This window comes from Nicotiana sylvestris, chromosome 2 (assembly GCF_000393655.2).
Source record: "Nicotiana sylvestris chromosome 2, ASM39365v2, whole genome shotgun sequence".
Taxonomy (NCBI): Eukaryota; Viridiplantae; Streptophyta; class Magnoliopsida; order Solanales; family Solanaceae; genus Nicotiana; species Nicotiana sylvestris.
Window position 1 is genome coordinate 43,433,227 of NC_091058.1, and position 9,901 is coordinate 43,443,127.

The following is a 9,901-nucleotide window of genomic DNA, read 5'->3' on the forward strand; positions in this document are numbered from 1 at the left end:
ATTTATGAAGTTTTTGTAACCCGAGGCTGCCAACAGAGACCCCTTTCCAGTGTAGGGCGTGAGGTTTTGGCGTAAAAGACATAGCATTTTTTTCACTGAATGTAGACGAAAAAAATTTAAATTGAACTTTAATGGTGGGTTAACGATGTTTCTGCGATTTTAGAAGAGGGAAAAGGGGTAAAAAGAACGTGTGTTTGAGTAAAACGTGGGTGAGGGTGAAGGTTTGAGAGAGAAAAACGTGGGAGGGGTAGGATATACGGTACCTTGAATTAAGGAGGGATATACACTGCATTAATTGTACCCTTAAAATAAACTATGGTATAGAATTGGTAATTTAGTATACTAAATATAATTATATCAAACATTAAACATTAAGAGTAATAAGGTTTCTATATAGTATAGGAATGTAAAAATTCCTAAAATCAAACCTTACCAGAACTGACCCAAATTGAGTTGGCCATTCAACCTACTCTGCTGGCCCAAAATTCCTTAGACCAACCCCAGCAAATGAAGCCCAACCCAAAATAGCCCTCTTTGATTTCAGCCCAAGACAACTATGTTTAGTTTGTCTGTTTTTCCTCTCTCCTAGGAACAGGCGCCTCTCTTGTCCCTTTCAGCACCTCTCTCTTGTTTTCATACGCCATTTTGGCCAATTTTCAGCTTTGAACAGGAGATGCTTCCTCCATTTTCGTGCAAGCTCTGTTTCAACAGGATAAAAAACATAAAAATGGTATCGAGATTCAATCTTTATTTATAAAAGCCCTTCAATTGCTTACCTCTCATTCACATTTTCTGACCAAAATCACTGAAGATCCAGGCCCTCCAACATTCGAATTTCAAACGGGCATTTTTGACTCGATTCAAGCCTCAAAATCCCGATCAAAAAGTCTGCCCCCTTTAGCCCTAAGAAACGGAATCTTTTCCTATAAATAGTCGCATCTGCAGGTCATTTAAAGGAGGTTTATTTGGCTGTCCTTTTACTCTAGAACAAAAGCTTCAGCCGCCCCTATTTAACCCCCCTAAAAACCTTATGGTTCAGCGGCCACCTCTCAGAAGCTCACTATATTCGTGCTTTCGCTTTGAAAATTTAGTGTTATCCTTTTGCAACCTTTTCAGCTTCTGTTTGGTTTTCTTTTAGCCATAAAGAACCGTTAATTTACTTGCTTCAACGTTTCTTAGTCCTTTCTTCTTTTTTGATTCTATCTGTTCTTTAGAGTATGCTTTGCCGAGGTATTAGTTTGGTCTGATTCTCATGCTTATATATCATAAAAATAGTAGTTGCCATGTTTTCTGCTAATCCAACATATATAAACGCAGACATATATAGTTCTACATGAACATGTAATTCTAATATATATAGTACTCTAGAATTACTCAGTAATGTAAATAATTTATATGAGAGATTCTATATCTTTGGCCGCATGTTTTATCCCGTTAGTAACTATGTCATTAAGATTTTTAACAAAATATACCAGGAGCATGTTGTAGCGGTTCTTTAGGCTAAAATATCGAGCCTAAATTTTAGACACATATTGTTATGAATTTTAGGCACATACTTCTGTTGGACATTTATATTATACCATGTAAATAGCTAAAATATATATTAAAGTGCTTAACATAGGCCGTGTTAATAGATATCATTCATCATTGTGTTTAAATTGTATACTTTTATGTGCTTGATATGATTTTTTTTTAAAGGATCAAGCTCATGACAGAATCTACGTACTATTAGGGCTTATTAACCATTGAGTTATTAGGATTTATTAGTGTTCATTCTACTGAACATTTAGTCACAATTATCATGTCCTCTGTAACCACACTAACTACCTCAATTATTATCAATGGAGCTCCAATACATTTCTTCACTCCGACAAGGGGTATTAGGCAAGCAGACCCACTCTCCCCTTATCTATTCATAATGTGCATGGAGATGCTATCACGCAACATTAACAGAGTTGTTGATTACAACCAATGGAAACCAGTCTCCATCAAACCTAAATCCCCCTAATATCCCACTTATTTTTTTTGTAGACGACATTATTTTAGCCTAAAAAATTACTACAACAAGTTGCAACGCTACTATAGACCAACTTGAACACTTCACTCATCTTAAAATCAATTTTGAAAAGTCAAAAAGTTTTCTTTACAGTTTAATGTTATTTTTAAGGCGAATAGGATGCCGGATGAGTGGAGGTAGGGTACGGTAGTTCCATTGTATAAGAACAAAGGTGATATCAAGAGTTGTAACAATTATAAGGGTAACAAATTATTGAGTCATATCATGAAAGTGCGGGAGATGGCGGTTAAAGCGAGGGTGAGGATGACAGTGTCTGTATCCGATAACTAGTTTGGGTTCATGCCGGGTCGTTCTACTACAGAAGCTATATACCTTGTTAGGAGGTTGGTGGAACTGTACAAAGAGAGGAAGAAAGATCTGCATATGGTGTTTATTGACCTAGAGAAAGCATATGACAAGGTTCCTAGAGAAGTTCTCTGGAGATGCTTGGAGGCAAAAGGTGTGTCGGTTTCTTATATTATGGCGATTAAGGACATGTATGATGGGGCAAAGACTCGTGTTAGGATAGTAGGAGACGACTCTGATAATTTTCCGATTGTAATGGGGTTACACCAAGGTTCTGCGCTTAGTCCGTTCTTGTTCGCCCTGGTGATGGACACGTAAACACACCATATTCAAAGGGAGGTGCCATGGTGCATGCTATTTGCCGATGACATAATTTTGATTGATGAGTCGCGAGCCGTTGTTAACAAGAGGCTGGAGGTTTGGAGACAAGCTCTTGAGTGTAAGATTTCAAGCTGAGCAGGACGAAGACGGAATAACTCGAGTGTAAGTTCAGCGCTGAGCCGAGGGAAGTGGACGTGGATGTAAGGTTTGAATCATAGGTCATCCCAAGTAGAGGCAGCTTCAAGTACCTTGGGTCGGTTATCTAGGGGATGGGAGATCGACGAGGATGTCATGCACCGTATTGTGGTAGGATGGATGAAGTGGAGGTTAGTATCTGGAGTCATGTGTGATAAGAGTGTGCCACTGATACTCAAAGGTAAGTTCTATAAAGCGGTGGTTAGACCGGCCATAATGTATAGGGCTAAGTGTTGGCCTATTAAGAACTCACATATCCAAAAGATGAAACTAGCAAAAATGAGAATGTTGAAGTGGATGTGCATGCACACTAGGATGGATAAGATTAAGAATGATGATATTTGAGAGAAGGTGCACGTTGCTCCCATTGATGACAAGATGTGGGAAGCGAGGCTCAGATGGTTCAGGCATGTTCAGAGGAGAAGCCCAGATGCTCCGGTAAGGAGATGTGAGCGATTGGTTGTGGAGGGCATGAAAAGTGGTAGAGGGCAGCCTAAAAAGTATTGGGGAGAGGTGATCAGACAAGCTATGACGAGGCTTCAGATTTTCGAGGACATGACACTTGATAGGAAGATGTAGAGGTCGAGTATTAGGGTTGTGGATGAGGAGGTAGTTGAGTTTTTCCTTACTTCGTACCATTGTGAGACCTGTCTGGTAGTGTTTTTGTCTAAGATAGTACCAATGTTGTGTCTTACTATTTCACTTTTTAGTGCATGACCTATTTACTAGCTATCGCTTTTGCTTTGCATCTTTCTTCTGGATTTCATATTGTCTTTATTTTTCCTATGATTTCTGTGGTGATACTAACATTGTCTCTTTTTGTCTTTTTATTTTCTTGAGCCGAGGGTCTTTCGAAAATAGTCTCTCTACTCCTTCGGGAAGGGGTAAGGTCTGCGTACACACTATCCTCCTCAGACCTCATTAGTGGAATTTTACTGGGTTGTTGCTGTTGTTAAAAGTTTTCTTTACAAAATATGTAAATCCAGAAGAAAAAATTTAGTTCTAACATCTTTTAACATGGTAGAAGGTAGGTCGATTGGAAAATATCTAGGATTCCCAATCTTTAGTGTCAAACCTAAAAAGCAGGATTTCTAATTTATTATTGACAATTTCAAGAATAGACTAGCAGGTTGGAAAACTAATCATCTATCACTAGCAGGGCGTACAATCCTAATCAAAACAACTCTTAATTCCATGCCTAACCATATAATGCAATTCATAGCTCTTCCAAATTACATCATCAATCGACTAGAACACTTTCAAAAGAATTTTCTCTGGGGCACAACAGCTCAAAACAAAACGTCTTCATTTAATAAAATGGGATAATGTTACTAATCCAAAAGATTAAGGGGGTCTGGGAATACAAAAACTTAGGGAAACAACTACAGCCTTACTTGCCAGTACAGCCTGGAGATTATTTCATAACCCCAAACACTTTGGGTATCGATCCTCTTATCCAAATATTTCCACAATCATAAGAAGCCATAGGCAAAAACCTCCACTCTTTGGAAACACATCACTAATGGATGACAAACATGCCAAAAAGATCTTGTGTGGCATGTCATACAAGGCACACACATGAAGTTTTGGACAGAAAATTGGTTGGCATCGAATATGCCTATTCGTACACTAATTGAAGGACCTCTACAACACAAAGAGGACGAACTAACCATCCAAGAGGTCCTCAATAATGGACAAGCCATGGTCCCAATCACCTCCGTTGAATTATCACCAGTCCTAATGGCAAAGATCAATAGTATCTATTTACCCTTTAATTCATTATGCCCAGATTGCATCGTTTGGGGACTTAACACATTAGGAAAATTCACTGTTAGTTCTTGTTATAAAACACTCACAAACTCCAACCAACTTCCAAATCACCATGGATGGATATGGAAAATGCACTTACCACCAAAAATTAAATCGTTTCTTTGGATAATAAGCCACAACGGTCTTCCAACCAACTCTTACCTATATAGAATCAGAATCCTCTCTTCCAACCTATGTACACTATGCAGAATACAGGACGAAACCATTAGCCATATTCTTTTCAATTGCCCTAATGCAAAATACTGTTGGCAGGCCATGCGATTAGGCATTCTCATTCAAAATATTAAGTATGAAACAACCCCCAAATATGAATGGCTCAAAAATATTATCCGCCCACAGGGTTTCAAAACGAGAGCTTCAATACCTCATAAAATACTTATTCCATTCACATTATGGCTTTTATGGAATTCTAGAAATAAAAATATCTTTGAACATTCTAAATGTACACCCAACATTGCGTTAATTAATAAACTTGATAATGAGTTTTATTATCTAACAAATAGCTCCACAGATAAAAAACACTCAATACCTATGTACATTTAGTAGAAACCCCCTCCTACGGGCTATTTCAAACTAAACACGGATGGGGCACTCAAATAGTCTAATATTAATGCTGGGTTTGGGAGAGTATTCAGGGATACAAACAGAGATTAGGTGATGGGCTATGTGGGAAACTGTCCTGCAAGTAACATCACTTTTATAGAGCTCATGACACTATTCAGAGGATTACAACTAGTAGCAACTCACAACTTGACTCCACTTCAAATTCACACAGACGCATAAGAGATAGATACCATGCTTAATAATACAAACACAATACACTCACAGTTGCTTAATGATTGCAGATCCCTGATCCGGTCACTGAGTGATACATTCATAGCGCACACTTACAGGGAGCTCAACATTGTAGCAGATAGACTAGCACATTTTGGTATGAAAATAATGGGCAGCAACATCACCTTTTTGCACACTCCACCAACTTTTCTCCTGGAAGATATGCTTGAAGATAAATGGGGAAGGCACAGACGTAGGCACACCACAACAACTACTCCACAACCACACTTAACAACTCCTTTTTGTACAACTTTTGATGTACCTTCTAGTAGTAGCAACATCAACCATCCTTTTTCTAATAGAGTAGTACATCAACATGGCGCTGACCACCCACATGCACACACCTACAATAGTACTCTTCAAACTTTTTGTAACACTGCTTCTAAGCAGACGTTCCCTGTATTTCATCGTTAATTAATAGAATTTAGTCTTTTAAACCAAAAAAAACTCCAATATTCTCTTTATGAAATATGTATTCTGTGTCCGATATAGTTTTGAAAGATTAGATAGCATGTGTGTAGTTCACTTTAAAGGAGTTAATGAAGTTCCCTGTTTCACGACCATTAAGAAGAAATATATGTAGGATAGCTTTATTGGTTTTAACCTTTAAATTTCAAATGAACATGGAAAAGTTGGTATTCTACTTATTATAAGTAGAACTTATGCCTAAAGGTCATTTTCTATCATTTAAATTTTGAGGACTTACTAAGAACTACAAACATGTTGGCATGTATTGGATAACGTACTACTTGTTGCATCCATGTCCCTTATTTGGTTTAAGTTGTAAGTTTGATTTATCTCTTTGCCTTTATTTGTTTAAGGTTTTTTTTCTTCTCTAATTCTTGCTTTTTATTTCCTTTGTTTGCATATGCACTTGGAGCAAAAATGGAGTCTCACTCGAGATTCAACACTACCCGAGCGTGGGGAGTCATCACATCCCATACCATCCTCCTTAGAATGCACCCGATGGCAAGAAAATAAGCGAAACACTTGAGGATTGTTCTTTTTGGAATTTCAGCAAAAAGATTGTTCTTCAAGAGAGATCCAGAGCTCTATGATTATCCAATTGAGCTAACTGTATTGGGAAAAAACTGAATTTACATTGTAGGTGACGTGGCATGACACGTGGACTGGTCAAACGGTCAAAACACAATAAACAGCCAAGAGGCACGGGTGACAACAGATAAGAGAAAAAGAAAGCAACATTGGTACGGACCGTTACTAAAATAGGTACGAGTCTCGTACCTATCCAAGTCATCTAAAGACCGAAGATCGGAAGAAGGTGAAGATACAAATCTGATGACGTAAAAGAGTTTAAATATAGCATTAAATATCAAATACGTTAGAATATTTGTATTAAAAAGAAATGATTGTGTAACGTTTCTTTTAATGTCATTTATTGCTCATAATTGCCTCATTAAGACAAAGGCATTACCTCTTCTCGTAGGATTAGCTATAAAAGGAGAAGAACTCACCATCTGTAAGGATACAAAATATTAGTGGGATCTTACTGAAATACAAAACTATTTACTGCTTTACCATCATTCTCAGAAGTATTTTGTTTTCGTCTCCTGATTATCAGTAACCCGGATTTGTTTTTAGCTTTGACCAAAGACTCAGATTTTTGGTTAAACAAATTGGTTCCGTTACCGGGAATCTGATAATCTTTTCTTTTAATCTATATCTTGTCCATTGTTGTCACCATGTCAAACAACAACACCGACAATAACAGTAATAACACATTGGGAAACCATGAAAATCAAATCCATCAAAATCAAGGTGACGTGGTTCCCTCCCCTCTAGATTCACCACGTCAATCTCTTGAAGGCACTCCTGTTACTGAATTCCGTGCTGATCAACAAGAACAATCTGAACACTTTGAAGGAGTTACAACTGAAGCTTTACAAAAGCTAATTGATGCACAGGTCGGCAAAGCTCTTCAGGCACTTGTTAGTCGATTGCCTACTGCACCACCCACACCAACTCCTAATAATAATACATTGGAGAATCCCCGTTCTGATCTTGATAATTCTGGAAACGGATCAACCCCCAGTGAACCACAGGAAGGGGGACCAGGTAATTCAAATAATTCATATTTGTAAAATTTAGTACTAACCTTGCAGAAACAAATTAAGGAACAAAATGAGCGTATTGAGCAAATCCCTGGAGTTCCGCCTGTAATAAAAGGAGTAGACATGGACAAATACTCACAACAACCATGGAAGCCAAGTGTTGCTCCCCTTCCAATTCCGAAAAAGTTCAAAATGCCAGACATCCCGAAATATGATGGTACTACAGACCCACGTGACCACGTGACTGCATTTACAACAGGCGTGAAAGGCAACGACTTGACCAAACAAGAAATTGAATCAGTACAGGTCAAGAAATTTGGAGAAACACTCACCAAGGGTACATTAACCTGGTATTCTCTTTTATCTGAAAATTCTATTAATTCTTTTGCTGAGCTTGCAGATTCTTTTATTAAAGTACATTCGGGAGCACAGAAGGTTGAGAAAAGAATGGAAGATATTTTCAAAATCAAACAAGGGGATTCGGAGTTGCTTAGAAATTTTGTTGATAGATTCCAGCGTGAAATAATGACTCTACCTCGTGTGCCTGACAACTGGGCTGCAATAGCCTTTGCAAGTAATTTAAATGACAAAAGTTCTGAAGCCACGAGACGACTCAAAGAAAGCCTTCGAGAATTTCCTGCAACCACGTGGAATGATGTTTACAACAGGTATAGTACGAAGCTGCGAATTGAAGAAGATATCGTACCTAAGTTTTATCATGAAGAAAGGGGTGGTCCCCGAAGATCAGAAACCGAAAAAAGATCAGGTAAAAACAGGTACGATCCATATATGGGACCTGCAGGAAAAGACCCACGATCGAAATAAGATAGCCAGCAATATGATCAAAAATCGAGGAACAGGGACTCTGGTTCTTCTTCAAAGTTCAGGAATGATTGGAACAGACAAGAATCACGAGATGATGACAGAAGTTTAAAGGCACGATTCGGCGGATATAATTTTAATGTCTCTACCTCCGAGCTCGTAGCTGTTTTAAGAAGCATGAGAAATAAGGTAAGGTGGTCAAAAGAGATGCGGTCAAATCCAAATAGACGCAATCCAGATCATTGGTGCGAATTCCACAATGATCACGGCACAAAACTTCAGAATGTAGATTCTTGCAGAGTGAAGTGGATCATCTATTGAAGCAAGGGTACCTCACTAAGTTATTTAGCGAGAAAGGAAAACAAGCTTATATGAAAAATAGGCAAGAGCCACCACAACCTCCTTCACCCAAGAGGACAGTGAATGTGATAAGTGGGGGAGAAGATATTCACGGCATAACCTACACAGCCTCCAACAAGGTTTCTAAGGTAACAATTACACACGGGAAATGGGTGCGACAGGTCTTAGAAAATGACAGTATTTCGTTCGATGACGCAGATACCGAAGGAATGACAACTCCACATAATGACGCACTGGTAATATCTTTACTTGTACATGATACTAATGTAAAACGAGTTTTGATTGATCCAGGGAGTTCTGTAAATATTATACTACTAAGGGTATTACGTGAAATGCAAGCTGAAGACAAAATGATACCCAAGGCGCACACTTTGTCAGGCTTCGACAATTCCAGTGTGGTAACAAAAGGAGAGGTAATTCTAACAACTTTTGCTACGAGTGTTGTTAAAGAAACTAAATTTCAGGTAGTTAATATGGAAATGGCCTACAATATGATCATGGGGAGACCATGGATACACGATATGGATGTTGTTCCATCAACTCTACATCAAGTTATTAAATTCCCATCACCATGGGGAATTTACCAAATTCGTGGGGATCAGCAGATGGCTAGAAGTGTCAATGTTGTAACAAGTACGAGCACCGTAAATAAAGAAAAATAGCAATTATAGGAAACAGTTGAAGGTAAAAAAGATCAAACTTCAGCTGAACAAGAAAAGACAGATTTGGACTCAAGGCCTGACACGATTCAGGAACCTGAAGAAAATGAAAGCATCAAAACGACAATTGAAGAGCTCGAGGCAGTGATATTATTTGAGCAATGGCCTGAACAGAAGGTTTATGTCGGAGCCAATTTAAGCTTAGACATGCGAGGTATGATAATCGAATTTTTAAAAGCTAACTTAGACTGCTTTTCTTGGTCCCACGCTGATATGACAGGGATACCACCGGATGTGATGACTCACAAACTCAATGAGGACCCTTCTTTCACACCAATAAAGCAAAAGAAGAGAAAGCAAGGTGCTTTCAAGAACCAGGTGATTCAGGATGAGGTCCAAAAATTATTAAAAATCGAATCGATCCGTGAGGTAAAGTATCCTAATTG

General features: G+C 38.4%; 1 long non-coding RNA gene across 1 annotated transcript; it reads right to left on the minus strand.

Moving 5' to 3' along the window:
* Positions 1-273: 273 nt before the first annotated feature.
* Positions 274-1,220, minus strand: LOC138886317 (uncharacterized). Its single transcript, XR_011404987.1, has 2 exons — positions 777-1,220; positions 274-699 (listed from the first exon to the last, which is right to left on the minus strand). It is a non-coding gene; the product is annotated as an uncharacterized lncRNA (long non-coding RNA).
* Between the last annotated feature and the right edge of the window lie 8,681 nt (positions 1,221-9,901).